The sequence below is a fragment of the Lepisma saccharinum genome, chromosome 14 (assembly GCF_977018435.1).
Source record: "Lepisma saccharinum chromosome 14, izLepSacc3.1, whole genome shotgun sequence".
Taxonomy (NCBI): domain Eukaryota; kingdom Metazoa; phylum Arthropoda; class Insecta; order Zygentoma; family Lepismatidae; genus Lepisma; species Lepisma saccharinum.
In genome coordinates this window covers 22,757,013-22,779,558 of record NC_139242.1, presented here as the reverse complement: position 1 = coordinate 22,779,558, position 22,546 = coordinate 22,757,013, and positions in this window count along the sequence as shown.

The window sequence follows — 22,546 nt, the reverse complement described above, 5'->3', positions numbered from 1 at the left end:
TCTCCAATTATGTAAGTATATAGGATATTATTACATTCATTTTGAATTTTTATTTGACGTAAAAGGTGAGAATGTCAGATAGTAAATTTTAGTATCCGAAAGTTATATTTGAAGACATGTGCTCAATTTGTGATGTTCGAAATTAATTTGGAATATTGCTGTGCAATTCTTAAAGTTCGAACACCATATAGGTTGAAAACCATACATGTGGAACATGTATTCTGTCCAGGAAAAATGTTTTCATTCATACAGAGACATTAGAGTAGAATTTTCAGATGACCGTGACTCATAGAATCATGAATGAATTTCATACAACACTAAAATGCTTCCAGCCTCTCATCTATTAGTAGAGGGGACGGGAGCATTATGCTGATCACGTCACTCAAATCCCACCTTCTTTGTGACAGGGTGCAAAAAACCACGGAGAGCTTATTATTGCATGTAAAACTTTACACACATTTGAAGGTAGTTTAGGATTTGGTGGCGTATACGAGTATTTTTCTTTTTTTTAGTTGTAACTGTTGCCTGGTGTGAATGAATGTGTATTTCGTACTTTTATGCACTTCCCCCCCCTCGAGAATAATTGTAGCAATTGAGATACGTGGTCATTTGAGGATAGGTAAAATAAATATAATTAAATATCATTCCTAATTAGGTATCAAACATTGTGAATTTTATTTTCAGGAAATGATTTACAAATAAATATTGAAGTAAAGGGGCTTAACCCCAATAGGCCCCCTTAAATATTTCACTCGTGAATACAGTACTGAGTCCATTCAATATAACCGTAATGTACAATTATATCACTGAAATATCACAAAACCTTACGGAAATGTATTTGTAATGTTACACTGACATGTTTCTGCAATGTTACATTGACACGTTTCTGTAATGTTGCACTGATATGTTTCTGTAACATTACGAATGTTATGTTAGATTCGCGGACATTTTTACATTGCTGAAACATACCTGAAACATCACAGTAATGTTTCGCAATGTTGCTGCAATGTTACAATGTTTCACGAGTTACGTATCCGTAACATATCTGAAACCATGTTGTGCTGTATGGGTTGCGACGTGCCATTCAAAACAAGAGGCGTGGCATGCTTACTGCAGTTGTTGTGCTCCTCCATGACAATGCTCGTCCACATACGGCTCGGCGCACAGCAACTGTTTTGACGGAATTTGGCTGGGAGTTGTTTGATCATCCACCTTACAGTCCTGATCTGGCTCCCAGCGATTTTCACGTTTTCTTGCACCTCAAGAAATTCCCGTCCTCCGGTGAGCGTTTTGGCAACGACGAAGAGCTGAAGACGTCTGTCACACGCTGGTTCTATTCACAGGCGGCAGAGTTCTACGACAGTGGGATCTAAAAGTTGATACCACGATACGACAAGTGTCTCAATTCTGGTGGTTGCTATGTTGAAAAATAGCTGAACCTTTGCTGTACCTGTTGCCAATAAATGGTTTCCTGAAACTGTGTTGTTGTTTTTTTTTAAAAAATAGGGAAACTTACTTTCTGGATGCGCCTCGTACGTAGATTCCACGCTGAAAGAAAATACCTCGACGAACGTTGGGAACCTTAGAGAATCTCATTCCCGTAAGTAGTTTCTTCTGTAAAAATGAAGAAATGTTTTTCCGATATAACGAACTGTTACCATTACAATAAGTATAAGCATTCCGGTATGATGTAAATGTTTAACAATGCATATAAGGGAAATCAAATATATAAAAGTTGTGTAGAAAGGAAGGTAGCATTAGATGATATTAAAAGTGGGTGGCTATAGTTAAGAGAAAGTGGTATATATTGGAATTACTTCAATAAGAAAGAACGTCACACAAAGTAGATACATTCCACAATCACAGCCATCACAGTATTGTCGCACATTACCATTAGAGATTATCATTCACACAATGATAATAACAGCGCCACCTCTTATTTACTGGTTGAGTTAATGTTTTGACAGCCCTCAAAACAACCCTTTCAATGCGAAATCATAAACGCAATGTTCTGTTGTGTTATTAAGCGCTTATCCGGTTGTGATGTGGTCATTGAAAAGACTAACTTCCATCCTTCAAGGATATTTTTTCCTCCTCTTGCAAACGTCCCCCCCCCTACCCCCTGGTGTTAGAGCAACCAGGTGCGAGTTGCTTCCTCCCTAATCCAATTACCCGAAGAGATTAGAAGCGTCTCTGAATTGATTATTGAGTGCGAAAGACTCTTCTCTGCAGTCACTCAGGTGGGCCTTTTCAAGGAGCTTGCAAGAACTTACCTGTTGATGAAGCAGTGGACGGTGTTTTTGATGGAGGAAGGAAGGGGGTGGGCGTCAAGGCTTTGTCGGCATTCCCCAACTGGAGAAGATCAGTGTTGTAAACTCCGAATTTAAAATACCGTCTGTGTGCTTGTCATCACGGATTGAGGCCATGAGAAACAAGACTAAAGATTTTGGTGCTTTCGTCACAATACGGCATTTGACCAAGAAGGTGTTTGATTAACGTGCGATGAGTCATACCCATGGGACACTTGCTCTCGTCTCGTATGTGACGAGGCCTGTCTCGTTCTCGTTTTGATTTATAAGCGCTCGTATAGAGTCACGAAATGTACACACTGTGTGTGAACTCTTTGACGCCTCGTTTCGACGCCACGAACACTCGTTTGGTTGTTTGATTGATTTGGTTTATTTTACTTTACTTTTCTGCCACTTTTGGCTAATCGCGAATATGAGGATGAGTAATATAATGGAATCGATGAAGGGACCTCACGAAAAACACCCATACCCACGTCAAGTTTCGAATCCGGGACCCCTGGCGTTGTAGTGCGAAGCTAATCATCGGGTCTATAATGCTCGCAGACAATTGCTTTTTGCGTATAAGGATGCGCAGTTAGGTGAACTTTTGCTTTCTGCGCATGCGCCGTATAGCGATTTTTTTTTAGTAACATGAGATTTTGGACTCGCTTCGAATATGCACATGAGTAGGGCTAGGATGTTAATGAAAAATATTTTTTTTCTGGACCTTGAAGACCTGACAGTACTCCATTTGCAATCGTTTTGCTTCGCATTTTCCAGCTTTTTTTTTTAGCTTTTAGGTAATTTTTCCGATTTTTTTGTCTTTCTTGCATTTTTCATTTTTTATTTTTTTTCTTCTTCCCTGTTGTTTTATGCATTTGCTAGCATAACTTACATATTTAATTTTCAATTATTCTATTAATCGAAAATTGGTCAAAGCAAACTTGAAATATTTTGAAGTTCCCTTACTGTGGTTTTTGTTTTGAGTTGTTAAGTCCACTGTATGCACAGTAAGGCTAATCGGGACTGGGCCTACAATTTAAAGTGGGATCCGAACCACTTGTGTCTCCATCGGGTATCGAACCCGGGACCCCTTGATTACAAGGCGACTGTGGTTTTTGTGACAATATGCAATTGTAATCAGTTGCACGCGAAGCACAACAAAATTTCCGATGCTGTGAAAGGCTCACCCTGAAAGGAGGTGAATTACTTATACAGAAAAACCATGCGGTGTTTTTTATGTAATCTTGAAGTAAAAATTTAAAAAAATAGAACTACAGTAGTAATTAATTGCCTTTTTCCCTTTGCATCTGTAGTTTAAACCACCAAACAATGGGTTTTATCCAGTTATTCAACAATTCCCTTGTAATTTGTGAAAAATCCAAGCTTTCATTTGAAGAGTAAAAATTATTTTAACTTTAAGGTCATTTTACAGTTTCTTAAAAAGATTATTTAGGTCATATACGTCTGAGCCTCAACAAACTCCGCGAACTCAAAATGCACTGAGGCATTAAAAACCCTGTCATGGAAACAGTATCGCTAGCTAATGTCACAGGTGTAGTCTGTAGTCATTGTGCGAATTAAGTTTTTTGCTTTGGAGGGGGGGGGGGAATGTCCACGTAGTGGCGTATTTGTGATTTCATTTTGGGAAATAGTTTTTTTAGTAGTCTATAAAAATTTGTTTATATGTTACCAGTCAGTAAATTAAACTATTGCCTTTCGATTCTAAGTACCATTGAACATTGGTTATTAAATCTTATTATAACATTTAAACGTAATTTAGAAACATTTAGTATATTTACCAGGAGCGTATATTCTTGGCTAGCTAGACTCTCTGCGAAGCCTGAAGTCTAGAGAATAAAATACAGGAGAAAAATCGATAAGAAATTGTAAATAAAAATATTCATAGAGGAGAAGGTCTAAATATGGGCGAAGGTTTAAATATGGGTTTTGGAGTTATCAGCGCTCCCTGGTGCTGCAGCCTGGCAGAGGCTATGGGAACTGGTTATCTGTCAAGGACAAAGGTTGCAGCGCCAATTCGCAAGAGCAAGTGGTGGTTAGTTTCGGCCTTGGACGCTCTTATAGAATTGCGACCTCCGAAAACTTTTTGCAGGTATGTTTTAACTCGGGAGTTTTCTGAATTCTCATCTGCTTTGTATAGGTTATGATATTAGCGGTACATAAAACAAATGTGGGCTTTTATTATGCCATGATTTGTTTGTGAAATATGTACCACAGAGAGCGAAAATAAATTGAAGAAGAAAAATAGCGTGATGGTCTAAATATGGGCTATGACATGAGGTCTAATTTTGAGATCACATTTTCAACAAATATTTGAATGTTTTTCTTAATATCGATTTTTCCCATTCCGCGTGATTTTCAAAACAACAGATTATTCATAAATATGAATTTTATAATGTTTTAGCGATAAATGACTATTTTTTTAAATTTTAATTGCTTTTTGTGATATTGCCACTAGTAGCCCATATTTAGACCACAATTTTGAAATATTTCATTTTACCATTTTCTGGAAATTGCTTTTTTTAAAAATATGGAGACCTTTTATACTTTAGCATGCTATTAAATTTAAGTATATATTTTATAGATATGCATTTTAAAGGCAGATGCTTGATATATTATTTTTTTCCTCCGAAAATGACAATATACAAGGGGGGGCCCATATTTAGACCTTTTCCTCTATCAGTGAGATGATGATGGTGATTCTGGAGTTGGCAACCTAATTTCTTGTGAGTTGGCAACCTGATTTACTATGAGTTGGCAACCTGATTTCCTATGAGTTGGCAACCTGATTTCTTATGAGTTGGTAAACTTATATCCAAGACCTTGGACAAAGTATACGCCACTGATATTTACATTCTAAGAAAACCCAAATTCATACATAAAACAAGAGCTATCGAATTAATAACATCGAAAACTTGACCAAATTTATATTGCTAAGATCAAACTTAACATCCATGTAACCTAGCTACAAGTTTCTTGTGAACATTTTAATCCATGTAAAATATCAGCACTATGCTATGAAAATTTACTTCGAAACAGCCTGCCGTGGTCTCGACTCTCGGTGAGGTTGGTCAGTTTCAGAATAGTGTCCTCCTTTAATCCACAAGGCTGCATACTTTTCGGCAAGGAAATCTTAGATGACTGGAACATTAATGGACGGGAATTAAACTTTTTTTATGGGGTGAAATTCCTGTCATCCCCCCCGTTAATTCACACACACACACACACAGAGAGAACTAAATGCATCATATCGATTGATGCACCAGAATGCATCGATTGATGCACTAAAGTGTGTTTTGTAGCTTCTTCAAACAATCAGATTCACATTTGATGCATTTTGGTGCATTTTTGTATGTCGTGGAAGAAACACCAAAGTGCATCATTTGATTCAAGTGAAGATTTCTTTCAGTTGAGATGCACTTTCATGCATCAGTTGATGCCCCTTCCTGCATCTTTTTGGATGATGCACTTAAACGTTTGGTCTGAGCTAATGACTTTATGTAGCTCAGACAAAACGTTTAAGTGCATCATCAAAAAAGATGCATGCTGGTGCATCAAAACGCATCAAGGTGCATCAAAATGCATTAAAGTGCATCTCGACTGAAAGAAATCTTCACTCGAATCAAATGATGCACTTTGGTGTTTCTTTCACGACATACAAAAATGCACCAAAATGCATCAAATGTGAATCTGATTGTTTGAAGAAGCTACAAAACACACTTTAGTGCAATCGATGCATTATGGTGCATCAATCGATATGATGCATTTAGTTCTCTGTGTGCACTGCCTGTAGTTAGCATATTTTCCGAGGTTTCAAAAGTCTTGGCGCTACTATCGCTTTTAAATGCATCCTAGATTCTGAATGGGAACTCTTGAGTTTAAAAACACCAGGTTAGTAACACTTCAGCAGATCGTGAGAGCAAATTGCCCCTCCCACCCAGCGTCTGGACTACCGGATGTCGAGGTGTCTGCGGTAGTCCAGCTCCCGATGACAGCGGGAGAGCTACCGGAATCCCGAGCCCTCCGGCGAGCCATTGCGGCTCATTATCCGAGCCATGAGTGGGCTGGATGCTTCAATGTAACCTGTTGGACCAACAACAACAACAAAGGCCCTCGCGTTATTATATTCCTCGACGCGACTTCATGAATCAAACTGGAGGCTCTTTTCTCGTCGACCTTGTTGACCAAAATTAAAAGAAGAAAAAAGAATGCAGCATGGAACCCTGACGTGAGTCACTCTTCCATTAACTTCTTTATAGAGGTGGCAGGGAGGGGGTTTCCAGTGGATGTATCTTACCCTTCTGCATTCCTTTCTAAATTGCTATTTTTTTTTATTTTTTTTTTCGAAATTGGATCTCGAGGTACTTGAAGATGACGCTCTTGGAGCTTACTGCATTTTCTTCTGTTTTGCAGAAACTTATTTCTAGTTTTGAAACTGTGCTTCCTATTTGGCTCGCGCAAGGACTCTGCTAATACTTTGCTGATAGTCAGTTTACGAAATGAATGAACTTTTAGATCATAGGTGTATCTTGGCGGTGCAAGGGGCACTTGCGGTCCCCGCTAAACTTTCAGGTGTATTAAAATTTACAAGTACAAAATTTACAATTTACTTTTGTTAACCTCTTGGGCCTGAGGAGCATAGTAATGAAGAGCAATATTTGTGATTTCGCAAATGTAACAGTTATTTAGGAAATAATTCTGCACGCTATTTTTATGGGATGCATAACTTTTGAATTGTGCCTCCCCCCCTTAAAGTTGAGCCCCAAGTTTGATTCCAAAAAAACACAACCCTCAAGTTACGCTCATCTTCAAGACACACTAATTCAGTTTTTAAGTGTTAAGTATTGCTTCTACGACCAGTTTTCCCTTCCATATAATAGGAGACGAAATGACAGAAGGCTGTGCAACTGGAAGAGGAGTACGACAAGGATGCTGCCTATCGCCTACTTTGTTTAATATTTATTTAGAAGATATAGTGAAAAATTGTTTCCAGAGCACAGGAGGTGTCAAATTGGGAGGAAGAAGAATAAACTGCATAAGATTTGCTGATGACATGGCATTATTCGCTGAGGATGAAAGAACCATAAATAGTATGTTAGAAGAGTTAAACAGCAGCTGTGAGCAGTATGGGATGAAGATTAATGTAAACAAGACAAAGGCAATGGTTATAGGACGGAAACCAAGGAATATTAATGTGAGAGCAAACAGTGAAAGAATCCAGCAAGTGGATAACTTCAAGTACCTCGGATGCACTATAAGCAGTGACATGAGCTGCAAACAAGAAGTGAAAATGAGAATCGCAATAGCAAAAGAAGCTTTCAATAGAGAAGAAGAAATATTTTTGTGGACCCTTGGACATAGGTCTAAGGAAGAGATTAGTGAAATGTTTTGTGTGGAGTGTAGCACTATATGGTGCAGAAACCTGGACGTTGAGAAGACATGAAGAGAAACGACTCGAAGCTTTTGAAATGTGGACATGGCGAAAAATGGAGCGTGTAAAATGGACGGACAAGGTAAGAAACGAAGCCGTACTGAAAAGAGTTGGTGAAAAAAGATCTATACTGGAGACCATCAAGAAGAGGAAAATAAACTGGTTAGGACAATGTCTAAGAAGGAACTGCCTGCTAAGAGATGCCTTGGAGGGAATGGTTGAAGGAAGAAAAGTCCGTGGAAGAAAGAGATATCAGCTTATGGATGATATTAAATTAACTGGGTCGTATGCTATTACGAAGCGTAAGGCAGAGAACAGGGAAAGCTGGAGATTGCAGTGAAAAACCTGCCAATTAGGCAGAATGAATGAATGAATCAAAGTTTTAAAGAATACATACGCCGCACACTGACTTGACCTTATTCTGCGATTCAACTACACTGTCGCGGGGATCTGTGAAGCAATGCCGCGCATAACGTATAGAAGAGGAGAAAGCGAGTCGGCGGAGCAAAGCAGTACGCGCTTCTATAAACGGCTGGTAGCTGCTGCCACGTTTCCCCCTCCATAACTCACTTCCCCTCGCACGGGTTCATTGGTCGAGCCCTCTCCAGCCACTACTTGCGGAGAGGACTTGCTTTCGTTCGCTTGCTCAAGAGATTCCTGGGGCAGTGTGAGCTCCAGAAAGACGACTATACCACTGACTGCCTCTCGCCCAATCATAATCACACCTATTGGTTCGGATCCCACTTGAAACTGTATGCCCAGTCCCGATTAGCCTATCTGTACATAAAATGGATTTCAACGCATCCATCCACGAATTTCCTTTTTTCTACATCGCCAATGTTCTACAATTTTGCCAAAATCTGTTGTACTTTTGTCCAAACCAATACTATAATTTGAGTTATAACACCATTAAGCCTTGTTTCCATGATATGAAAAACTCAATATGCTGACCAAGGCAGAAATTAATTTTATTATAAAACATAAACTAAACGTAACGTTTCAACCTTCTAGCAAGGTCTTCTTCAGACTCTACACCAAGTACAAATGTAGCAAAGTACAAAACAGGACGATATATATACACAAACATTACTCCCCTCCAGACTATTAGCAAGTTGTTCTGTTGACAGTTGACAAGGGAAAGCCACCTGATAGAATGTTCCAGAACATCTTTCTAATAGTCTGGAGGGGAGTAATGTTTGTGTGTATATATATCGTCTTGTTTTGTACCTTGTTACATTTGCACTTGGTGCAGAGTCTGAAGAAGACCTTGCTAGAAGGTTAAAACGTTACGTATAGTTTATGTTTTATAATAAAATAAATTTCTGCCTTGGTCAGCATATTGAGTTTTTCATATAATTTGAGGATTGTTTTATTTTCACTTTACTTCAACATATAGGATCGAACCCGTAACCGCTTGATTACAAGACTCTGCGCCATCGGAGAGGCTCGTGTCCTCTTTTTAGTTATTCAATTCAATTCAATTCAATTCAATGGTCTTTATTCTTGGGCGAGGTTCAGCAAATGCTGATCTACCACCTAACCCGACAAAGAAAAATGTAGCAAAGTACCTAGGTACATTATTATACATGAAGATTATAAAACGGACATCCAAGCAAATTTTATCTTCAGAGAAACAGTTATTTATATTCTTTTTAAAAAAGTAAGCATAACAAGTTACAACATGCTCCCTAAATGTCACGTTAGTTGGAGTGCTATTACGATCATCGTTAAAATCCACAGTAAAACATCGTCGTCGATAGGTCGATATTAAATATTTGCATAAACTACGTACTACTCGCGTCGCGTAATCTCGTACCATTTGAACGTGGTATCCACAAGGGCCCAGTTGATTTAGCGTACTGTGTCATGGTTTTTCTAGTTGCATTAAAAATCTGTAATAAAAAAGTCAAAAGAGAACATAAATATGTTGATGTAGAAATATAACTAACTAACTAACTCTCTAGCCTTCTTAAACCCGAAGGTTCATGGCTGCAGCAACACAGGCCTTTCATCTGTCCCTATCTTGAGCAAGATCTATAGTATACTCTTTTCCATCTCTACCGATTTCTTTTACGTCCATCTCAACGTTGTCCCTCCATCTTCGTCTTGGCTTTCCTACAGGTCTCTTACCATCAGGTTTCCCAACAAGAATCCTGTGAACTCCTCTTTCCTCTCCCATTCGTGCCACATGGCATGCCCACCTAAGTGTTCTTGATTTAATTATTTTAATAATATCTGGACATGAATACAAATTATGTAGTTCTAAATTATGTAACCTTCTCCACTCACATGTCTCCTCATCCCTTTTAGGTCCAAATATTTTCCTAAGGATCTTATTTTCAAATACTCTCAATTTGTGTTTCTCTTTCAATGTAAGGGACCAAGTTTCACATCCATATAATACTACAGGCAAAATTACTGTTTTGTATATTTTAATATTTAGTTTCTTAGATATTAAACGAGAAGACAAAAGTTTATGAAGAGAGAAGTAACATGCATTTCCTGAATTAAGCCTACTTTTTATTTCCTCTTTAATATAATTTTCATTTGTTAATATTACTCCTAAGTATTTGAATTTGGAAACTGTTTCAAACGAGTTGTTATCAATAATTAGATTTTGATTATTACCTAACACTTGGTTTCGGCCTGTAAGCATATATTTAGTTTTCTCTTTGTTAACTTCCAAACCTATCTCTTTAGCAGTTTTGAAAAATATTTTAGCATTATTCTTAATTGTATTTATATCATCCCCTAATAAGTCTGATGTAGAAATATATGTGTAATTAATTTAATTTATTTGCTGAAAATTTGTTATACCTGAGCTGACAATAGTTCGTCCACCCAAACAATACTCTCTGCCAATGCTCCTGCAGCTTCAAAACGTTCGAGATCCTCATGGGGGTGGCATACACCGCCGCAACTACGGCATACGAGCGAATTCCAGATGTGCACATTCCATCCTTACATATGCCTCCCTTTTATTTTTTCACGTGTATTAGACATGTGTTTTCTGTTCCGGCGAGAATTATCTGCGATCCACCTTACGTCTCACTCGCTATGCAAGTCCTTTGGTCTTGCCTGCTGAATTAGTCATGGCTATTAAACGAATTTGTGTGCTTCGCCGCTAGGTAGCACCACAGGGCATGTGAACTTGAGTGGAATATAATTCCTGTGAAGAAGTAATCGGGGCAAAATATGCTTTAACTTGCCGTAGCTTAAAAACAAACAAATAAATAAACACGCTGAGCGGCATTCTTTAATAGGTCCATTAACAACGTTATATCCCTCCATTATAGTTGTCGTGGCGTCCAGATAAAAGAAAAACGGTCGCCATAAGCTTCAATGTCTTCTCCCTCCTGAAAATCAATAAAATTTTATGCCAAAGCGTTTTGCAAATTTAAATGATGTTCTTGTCATAAATTGTCCTCGTTTTCCATGAAACACGTACGCCTGCTTTAACACTGCATTTATTAAATTAAAGAGTCATTAAAATGTGGCTGACAATAGAAGCCGAAAATACCAGCGCCGCCATCGGCAGCGCAGGGAAGCTCACACTACAGTTCTTTATTGCGAAAGATCTGAAGAAGCAGTAAGTCAGGCATTGACACTGTTGGTAACCGAAATACATTCACGTTGAGATTAGTGTAATTTGATAAAATGTCGACATTTACCTTTCTCAGTTTCAAGTAATGAGGAAATCTGGCACAATTCTCGTGTTTCCTTACTTTCGTTCACACATTTTACATTTTCATAGCATTCACTAGATACCTCTCTCTGGCAGGCACATATTTAGGAATGTGTTTCGGGGGTGGGGGGGTCCGAACAAAGTGTCTCAATAATAATAATAATAATAATAATAATGTTTAAATTTAAATAATTATTTTAAAATAAATAAATACTAATTACAATATATAAATTAATACTTAAGGCTGTCGTAGCCTTAAGTAACGATCCCCTAAATCTACCTTAGATATTATTCGATATTATATTATTATTACATGAATAGGCACAGTATGTAACATTGTTATTCGTACACACAGAATTTCCGAGGAAAAAATGTCATATCTACTAGTAAATATAATCATTTTCATATGTACCTGGAAATTAATGTTAATGAAAGTTTCACCAACAAATGTCAATACAAATGTATGTTCAAAGTGTATAAACAGAGCATATAATTTGTGTGAAAAGAGAAAAACACGTTCTTTCATGCAACATTGTTATTCGTACAGGCAAGAGTATCAATCTTCCTCGCATACAGCGCCACCGCTATTCGGGCGATTTCGTGCAGTTTGCAACTTCGTAACAAGTTTGAATATAAAGGCGCGCTCCCCCGTCAAGTGGAACGCTGGCATAGGTATTGTTGTAGGCCTATCGCCTAGCTATTAGCGTGTTCGAAATGGGCAAGGTGAAGGAACTTAGTTCAGATCTGAAGGATGTTATTATAAATTTGGCTCTTAGAGGTTATTCGTTAAGAAAAATTGGACAAACAATCAATAAATCACACTCCACAGTTCAATACATACTAAACAAATTTAGAGAGGAAGGTTCAACACAGAATGTGCCGAGAAAACGAAAAGAGAGACGGTTGAATAAACGTGATGAACGCTTTATTTTAAAAAGAGTGCGAGAAAACCCCCGACTAAGTGTTCCTCAGTTACGATCGTTAGTAGAAAATGTTACTGGCAAGATGATGTCCAATCAAACTGTCCGACGTACCTTGTGGAAGCATGGATATCTACTACAAACACCAGCTCAAAGTCCAGACTTAAATCTCATTGAGCATTTATGGGCAATTTTGAAGAGGCGAGTCCATAAAGCAGGCGTCAAGTCCAAACAAGAGTTGAAAACTGTTGTGCAAGCCGAGTGGAATAATATAAGCTCTGAAACATGTCGGAAACTGGTTAATTCTATGAAGAACAGGTGTCAAGTAGTAATTAAAGCCAAAGGATACGCATCAAAGTATTAGAACTGTCAGTGAATTTGCTCTGAATATACTTTTTCTTTTATATAGTTAAGTGTACGAATAGAAAAGTTGTACAAAAAATGGCATGTTTCTCTTTCAGTTCCTTTAATTTATTATTGTCATTGGTTATACAGAATTTGGGTAAGATTTTATGTTCTTAATGATATTAGTTATTGAATTGTAAAGAAACAATTTCAAAAGAGTGTATTTCCTTTCAGATATTAAAGCATTTTCTTTGAAAATCCGTGTGTACGAATAAGAATGCTACATACTGCAAAAAGACGGTATAAGAATAGCAGCGCATATTCATCATGTAGCTTACCTTTAGTTAAGATCGGAATAATTTATATAAAAAGAAGTGGCCCGGCAATTAAATTAATGTCAAATAGATGAAGAATTGAATAGCAATAATGATGTTAGAGAAAAGTAAAGTTTCTGATTAATATTGTATGCATATTATTATTATGAGTAGTAGTCTCTCGGGTGTATGGGGGGTCCAGACCCCTTAAATACGTCATTGCTGTGCTTCAAAGCCGTGTGATCCCAATATAATCCTTGACTTCCAATAACTCAGAGGAAATTAATAACCATCGATTATACAAGTGTTAAACAAGTATATTTAATTTTTAATTTTATTATTTGATAAGTCTTTGGGGGGGGGGGGCTCTCCATATCCTCTGGACTACCCCTAAATACGATCTTGCTCTCTGGGATAGGGAAATCCAAGATACTATACTTATTTTCAGGCACGTCACTATTTTTCTGACATCGCCAGAAATGGATTAAAATGTTGAAGAAACACAGCAATCAAGTGACAAGTTACAGAGATTACAGAATAACAACAATAAATACTTGTCGAACGGGAAAGAACGCGTCACCCTTTTGGAAAAGTTGGCAACCCTGGATGAGCGGCACAGTTATCTGAGGCACAGGTTTCCGCTTTTGCTGAAAAAAAAGGGAAGGGAGGGGTGTTGAAGTTTGTGAAAGAAACATACAATGCAGCGTCGAAAAGGCGCTTCTGTAGATCAGAAATAACACCCTCTCGTGGAGGGTCATAAATGTGACAATCTACAACTCCTAACAACCTTGGAAGTTTTGTGCCTGAACAGAGAAATTTACTGCAACCGCCTGGCCAAAAAGGTGATTTATTGGACTCGGGCTTCTTGAAGAACCTTTCGGGCAACATTCTCACGAAAAAGATGGTTTGTGCAGTTCAAGAAGCTTCCTAGGCTGCTTTTATGGCCCAATATAAAACATCATTACCTTATTACGGCAGCCATTAGACATTCATTGCAGCCGACCGTTACTAGAGGGCTCTGCTAGAAGCAAATAAGGCAAACAAAGGAATGTCTTAGCTGTCCTCTGTTGACTTGTAATCAAGCATGGTGCAATATATTTTAGGAAAGAATCGATCGTTATAAATGTATCCCGGAGTTTCATTGTTGGGAAAATTCGTGAAGACTTTTAGAAAAAATCGTGAAATCTTATTCTTAACAAATCATGACGCTAATGTGGGAAACAATTTTACTCTGCCTCACGCAAAGGGTGGGTCCAGAAACTTTTGACGGAGAAGGTGCGTGCGTAGTCCAGGGGTCTGAATATCCTAATTTCCGGTAGCGTTGAACAAGAATTGAAGACAAATATAATTGATTTATATTAATGGAAAGCAAAAACTAAACAAAAACTTATACATAATACAACTATTATAGCTACTTTGTGATTTATTGACATTTTTAAGCACTTGGTAATGGGATTTGTACCTTATACAGTGCGATCGTTCAGGCACGTGTCTAGAAATACATTTCGGGGGAGGGGAGGTCCGAACCAAATATCTCATAATAATAATAATGTTTAAATTAAAATAATTATAATTATATTTAATAAATTGAAATAGTATTTATTAAAATATTCAAATTAATTAATATTATATTTTTATTACATGAATAAGTAACAGGGCGGTATAAGGATAGTGATATAACAGCACGTATTCATTATCTAGCTTATGTCTAGTTAAGGTCGGCAATTTTTTAAAAAAAATCAATTGTCGTGGCAAGGAAATTTATGTTAAATAGATAAAGAATTGAATATTTATTGGATATCAAAAAGCATGTTAGATCCAGTAGAAGAAATGTAAAGTTCATGGTAGAATTTTATGTAACCTATGTTAAAAATCTTCTTTGGTACTGTCATTCAAAGTCGAATGATCACAATATAATCCTTGATTTTCAATATGTTTGTCGGAAATAAATAATCCTCAATTAACAATTAAACAAGTATATTTTCATTATTTATTTTCAGATATTTCATTATTTTAATTATTAAATTTTTTGTTCTTGTAAGTCTTTCGGGGGGCGGGGGTGATTGTTACTCTTCGCTCAAGAAACTCTTTCCATAGCCTAAAGCATGACGCCTTATTGCTATTGAAGGCATAGACAAATAAAAACTAGTTTTATAGTTTTCTAGAAATAAAATAGTTTTATAAGTAGTGGTATTTACGGTAGGGACAGGACGAGAAAGGAAGAGCTCTCCTCAAGCAGCTTTGGCTATACTTAAAACTTGCTCAACATGCTCATATGAGTTTTTTGCTCTAGTGTAGCACCCCGTCTAATTCAAGATTTTTGTAAAAATGCCCTCAAATATTTTTCAGAAAGGAAGAGCTCCCCTCAGAAAAGAAGAGCTCCCCTGAGAAAGGAAGAGCTCCCCTGTATTATAAACACAGGAAAGGAAGAGCTCTCCTCAAGCAGCTTTGGCTATACTTAAAACTTGCTCAACATGCTCATATGAGCTTTTTGCTCTAGTGTAGCACCCTGCCTAATCCAAGATTTTTGTGAAAATGCTCTTCGGAAAGTATCAACCACCCCCTTAAGCAGCTTTGCTCATATTTACAAAAATTGCATCAGCCAGATTTTTGTCTATAAAATTGTATCCATACCCACCTATACATATTTACTTCAGGTTTAAGTTCAATTGGATACCAGGCCCCTCTAGTCTAGCCATAACCTTGTTATGTATTGATTTTTGCTTCCCGAGTTGTACGTAAACAATTACCCTACCAATACAAAAGAGCGAACAAACATGTTTCTATAATCTTTTGATCAGTCCCATGTTTCGGCCAACAATAAATTATTGCATGCCCGTGAGTTGTATGGCAACAGATATAATCTATATTGTGTCTTTTCAGAGAGAAATAACATATTATTCATTATCATTAGTAAATGCCTGGGAGATTATATCTGTTGCCATTACCTACACTGTGCCTTTTCCGAGGGAAATTACATGTCATTTGTCATGGAACTCAAAGAGAAATTCTTATCTACACTATGCACCCTTTCAGGGAAAATTACTTGCTATCCATCATATTGAGGAAATTCCTAGTATTGCCTTCTCGGATATTGTCATGCAAAGGTTTGGTCTTGTCGCAACAGAATAATTGCAATGGCAAATATGCTGTGTTAAGTAAAAGCTTTTCTGCCACGAGCAAAAGTGCTATAAAATAGGTAGGTAATATATTTTCTGACGGTAAAATGTTGTTTTATATCCAAAGGGCCTCTGTGTTTGAATCGGGCCTCTAAAATTGCTCCGTGACTCTCTCATTTCTTACATCATAAACATATGATTTTTCACCTATGAGAATAACACTACATATGGTGTCATCAGGTAATGCCTCATGGAATTCACAGATAATTTTAATGTTTGTCCTGTCATTCACCACAACTTGTTTCCTTTTTGAAGTGTTAATTACAAACATGGGTCTCTGTGCTTTGAATTCATCTGGTGTGTAATACATGTCAGTATTGCCTGTAGTGACACGTTTGAATGCCGAAAATGCCTCATATAATTTGAGGAAATCATCCTTGGAAATGTCTAAATTATAATTTTCTCTAGGGAATACCTCATTTCTGCCATTTTTAAGATATATGTTCTTGATGTTGCAGTTATCAAATCTACTTGAATTTTTTTCCTGATTGTTGTGTCTCCCAGTCTGAAACAGTACCACCACAAAATCCGGCATGTCATATTGTATACTTGAGAATGAATTTGTAGCATCAAACTCATAATAGGTACCAGTTGCGAGCTTCTGTACGCATTGATATGTATAAAATTGCAGAGGAATCTGTGGATTTTTTATTATATCAGCTTTGTGTTTAAGAGCATAACTGGCCTCATATTCAACAACAGGGATTCTTAACTCCATAGTCTGAATAATGCATCTATCTGCATCAGGTAGGGTATTAGGCAGAGCTTCTCCTGTAGAGTTTAATGTGCTGTACCTCATCAATGCATTATTATCATTTGCAGCTCTTCTAAATGTGATTCTTAACCCGCCCTTCCACATAATATCTTTGTAATCCGAGAAGAATCCTGGCAACAGGCGCATAGGGAACAGCACTGTGTGGTTCTTAGATAATATCTTATCACCAGCTTCAAACCCGCCTATTTTGTAGTATGATGCCTCGGTTTTGGATAATTTTAATGTGGCCAAAGCTGTGGAGGTAATGCCGGGATAATCCACTCTGTTTATAACAACGCCATGCTTTCTGACCTCAATTTCAGAGAATAGATGCGGCACAAAATTGTCTACCAATCTTATATTTGAATTTGCCGGATAATCTGTTCCATCGAGCTTTACAACATCAAACTTGATGTATAGATCTGCTCTGTGGGGGTGTATAAAGCCATCCCCTACATCAAGATCAACCTCAATTTCTGTGTTGGGTTGATTTAAATTTGCAAATGTCCTCCTGTTTGGGGGGAATGATTGTAGCTCATAACTCTCAATATTTTCCATTGTATGTATTTTTATTTAAATGTTAATCTCTATGATTGCAGTTGTTGTGGCTCCAGCAAAATCAACTAATTCTTCTTTTTCATTAGTGACCATCAATTCAATGTTATCTATTCTATTATGAGATACAGGAAAATATAATGTTGGGGATGGATTGTAGATGATGGGCTCCATGAATTCAGAATTAGGTTTGAATGTTGCAATGATGCCAGTTTGTTTGTGAGTGCCTATACCATTTGATTTGGTGATCATACCCTCAGCCATATTACAGTGAATATTCAGAGTCTCTATGGCTAAGAATTTAGGTATATTCATAGCAGTGTGTTTGATGGCCGGTTCAAGTTTTGTGTTGTTCTCAAATCCTAACAGCTCTCCTATAGTACCCAGATCCACTGTTTCTGTAGCAGATACAATCTCTACTCTGTGAGTGACAGAATTTTGACTTAACACTACACCTCTGGGTAATTGAGCATTTAGAGTGGACAGATTATATTGCCCTGGAGTGATGACAATTTTTTGATCCCCTACTGCAATTTTGTTGTTGTGGTGCGTAATATTAGGGATCAGGTACATGCCATAAAATGCTCTGAGAGCTATTGTTTTGGGATACACTGTATCATCATGTAATTTGAGTTTCAATATTGAATTTTGGCTCGTGAGATGGAATACCCCCATGATGTTTCAGATACCACAAGGCCTTTTGAAAATTTTCAATTGATGGTTTATTTATTTGAGACATATATCTAAGAACAGATAAACACAAATGTCCGCAATTAACATCTTTGAAGTTTTGAACACGGGCATTATTGTAATAAAGATTAGCTGAATTTAGATATTTTATTAAATTTTCAGGTGGAACACCTCCAAATGAATCAAACACAAATGCCTCATTTTTTAAATATTTAAGATAACAAATCCAGTGAGTTCCCTGATTTTTGTACTTATCCAAATTAACAATGCCACACTCTTTGTTGAGTGGTTGTTCTGGTAAAGAATCAGACATGTACACACCTCTAAAATATTTGATGCCCAGTGGCTTGATTAAAGCTTCAATATCTTGGTTTGTAAGCGGCTCTTGTTTTTTTTAAACTTATTCATGGCTCTCTTAACACCTTTGCCTTTTTTCTCCATGGCCAGGTTATGGCGCCTCTGCTCATCTAATTCTGCCTTATTTTTCTTGGCATCTATTACTGTTTTTGCTATGGCAGCTGATCCCCCAGCCAAGCTCCCAACAGCCCCAAGTGCTGCTAAGATGGCAGGGATAGTAAATATGAAACCCCCCACATGTGATTTTTTTCTTGATTGCTGTAATTTTTTTAATTGGGGGGTACTAAGCAACAATTTCATACCATGTCCCTTTGCAAGACAAGAGCTTTTTTTCTTGCGCTGCTTTTTGGTCAAGAGACTGTCAATAGTTTTAAGAGATTTAAGACCTGCATAAGGTATTTGATACATAACACCCTTGGCCTTCATTGTAGGTTTATTATATACATATTCACAACCCCCACCCCAGTTTTTGTTTGGTGCTCATAGCTATGGTGGTTCCCAATGCTGCTATTTTTTCACTCAAAGAAGCATCTTTGCTTACAAATCTACCAAATGCAGCCTCTTCTAATTTCTTGTCTGCAACATGTCTCTTGTCAAGATCAGAATGTGTGTTGTATGCTATGTCATGGTCTCTACAAGCAGCATCTAGAGGATTAACACCAGGATCACCTCTGTTTAATCTATGATCCAATTTTGTGCCTGGACCACAATACTGATAGCCTGGAATATGTAGTTCAAATGGCAGCTTGTTTATAATGTCATTAACCAAGCCCCGACCCTCAGAAATATTCCAAAATTTGGGGGGTAGAGTATTAATAATTTTTATAAGATATCCAATCCCCTTAGTGTCATTCACTATAAAATTAGACAATTTTGTGCTTATCATGTCCATAATTCCAACCTTTTCATTGTAAAAATTGTGGTTGCCAGCATTTTCCTCCCCAGCTATCACCAATAACCTATCTACAAGTTTCCTGACATCATCAACCCACACAAATTCTTTGGGCAGGGTGTTGTATTGTTTGATTCCACTGCCAGTCTTGATCTGTGACCATATGGGCTTGATTAAATTATTGTATTTTGCCCCACTGCTAGACTTGACTCTTTTTTGTGTGGGATCATTGTTCTGGTATAGAGCATCTGATTTTATTAATATTTCTTTGTAATAATCATAATCTTGATCTGTATAGCTGCCAGGCCTTTTCCTAGTCATCAGTTCCCACAACCCAGGTGTTCCGGGGTACTTAACAAAAGCACCTTTTTCTCCGAGACGAGATTCTGAATAAACAATCAGATCATCTCCCATAAATGTTACTCTGAAATTGCCAATTCTATGTATGATGCTACCATCAAGCTCTGTGTCAGCATATAAGCCAAACACCTCATCTTTATTGTCTTTAGGTGTGGTTAAATATTTTTGAGCAAGAAGACCCAATTCAATAGGATCCTGAGTAGCTTCAATTCTTCTAGGAGCAATAGGACTAGGTGTATGAATACTGGAAAGTGGGGTGAATGGATAATCTAATATGTTCCTAGCAGCTACAGGTACAAGCTCTGTGATCAAATCTTGATTTTGCTCTGTAACAGTTTTGATATTCTTACCTAATTCACTAATAGCATCAATTATGGGCTGTTCTGTTTGTTTGTGTTTTTCATAAATTCCTCGGTTCTCTGATTTCCATCCCTTAAATCTTTTTACAAGATAATCTCTTAATTTAAGATCATCAATAATTGGCCTTTTCATGTTTATTTATTTATATTTCAATGTCTAGAAAATTGTTGATTTTATTTCTGTATTTGCCACTATTGGGTGTTCTTGTCATATCAATTGTGACAAACCCATAATTGTCTTGATTCCAGCACCTGCTGCAAAATTTAGAAAAATCATTGTAGCTCAAGTCCCCACCTACATATTCATCATGTATGTGTTTGAGGTTGGTATGATCTTGATGAAACACACATATAAAATTGCTGTTGTATCGGATCAGTTGCTTGGGTATTTTAGAAAAAGTCTGTGCCAGGTAGAAGCAATCAATGTTTTTGTGCCGCCCCTGTGTAAAGAAAATTCTAACCTTGTTTTGATTATCCAGTATAATGTCATCAAACACAACAACAGAATTATCGAGACATTCATGGAGTGGCTTAACATCTGATTCAAAAGTGGCAATATCTAATCCATCATATAGCTTCATCAGCTGCTGATATTTTAATTGTTCCAAGCTCTTAGAGAAGACATACAAGTGCCTGTTTTTCCAGTCTAACCAGTTGGGTGCCAATAAAAAATTATCAACCATTAGTGTAGTTTTACCACAAGCTGATGGCCCAACAATAAGACATCTAATATTTTCAGGCAGCAAGTTGCCATTTCTCTTATTCTGTTGTTCAGGTTCTGGCAGCCTTTTTATAACATCCCAGGTGCTCATATTATCACTTTGTCTGCATCGATCCAGCTGTTTTCCGGATGACCCAGCCATTTGACAAATAACTTGTTGCCTTTTCTGCGGATGATTTTTTCTATGAGATATGTGTCAGGCTGTTTAGTTTTGCTGAGCTCTTGTTCATAGAACCTGCCTTTGAGAATTTATCCTCGGTGATCTTTTATTATATATGTGTTAAGGGTCCCGGGTTTAACTTGAACCACTGTAAATAATTCAGTGCTCCAGTTTCTTGTAAAGCCTCTTTTGAATAAGTGCTTATATTTGCTGATTCTTACTTGATCACCCACCCTGTATTTGGCCTTTCTTGTTGTTGGCTGGTATTTAGGATAATAAACAGTGCTGATCAATTTTTGCTCATCAGATGAAGTTACTTCAGAGGGTTTCATGTTGATTGTGGAATGGACCGAGTTGTTATATTTATGTAGAAGTTCTGGAAGAATATTAACCCATTTATAATTACCTTGGAGGGTAAATTGTTTATACATAAGATTTTTTAGAGTTCTGTTGAATCTCTCTACAATTGAGGCCTTGAGATCACTGTAACTCGAGTAATGTTGTATTGCCTGGCTTTTAATAAATTGTTGGAACACAGAATTATAAAATTCTTTGCCATTATCTGTTTGCAAATAGCGTGGTGATCTTCCACTCTGATTGATGATTGTCCTCATGGCTTCTGTAACACATGTTCCAGTCTTGGATTTGAGTGGCACAGCCCAGGCAAATTTTGAAAATGTATCTATTACAGTGAGTAGATACTTGTAGCCCTTGTTGATTTTGTCTAAGTTTTTCAACTGCCCACTTGCTATTTCAATCAAGTCGCTCTGCCATAAATCATCTATGCCCTTTGTGACTACTGGGAGTCTCTTAAAATTATGTCTGGCTTGTCTGTGTAATTCATCAACAATAATTTCTCTAGACATAATATTAAAACAAGAATATTGCAACTATAGGGTGTTCAGCAGCTGAGACTGCAGGATTTTCTAAATATAATTTGTCCCCTATTTGTATTTTAAATTCCAGAGAGCCATCATCTTCAGTATAGGCTGTTTCTAATGTATTGGGGTCTGTAAAATCCTCTAACTCTACACTGGTGATTTTCACTTTGTTCTCAGCATTTGTTATTGATAAGGTGGGGTAGTGGTGTGCCTGTGGCTGATGCCAATATTTGATCTTGATTGGTCTCAATGTACACCCAACAAAAAATTGATAATAAAATTGTGCAGGGGACAGCATATATATTTTGCCACCTGGTGTAAATGGAGAATCATATTCTTTGTTGGGGATGCTGTACAATTCAAGAATTACTGAATGTTTTGGATTCTCGATTATGCCTGTTATTTCCTTTTCTGCTGTAAGCAATCTGCTTGTTACAGATTCAAGGTGCTCATTGATGGTCCTAACAACATCATCATGGCCTGGCTTGATCTTTATGTCCACAATAAGTTTCTTGTATTGTTGCACAATTTCTTGAAGCTGGGTGGCAAAAACAGACAGAGCATTTGCTTGATTGGATTCCATGGTCCCTAGCTGTTGGTTGATATTAGCTACAATTTGTTGCAAATTTTCAAC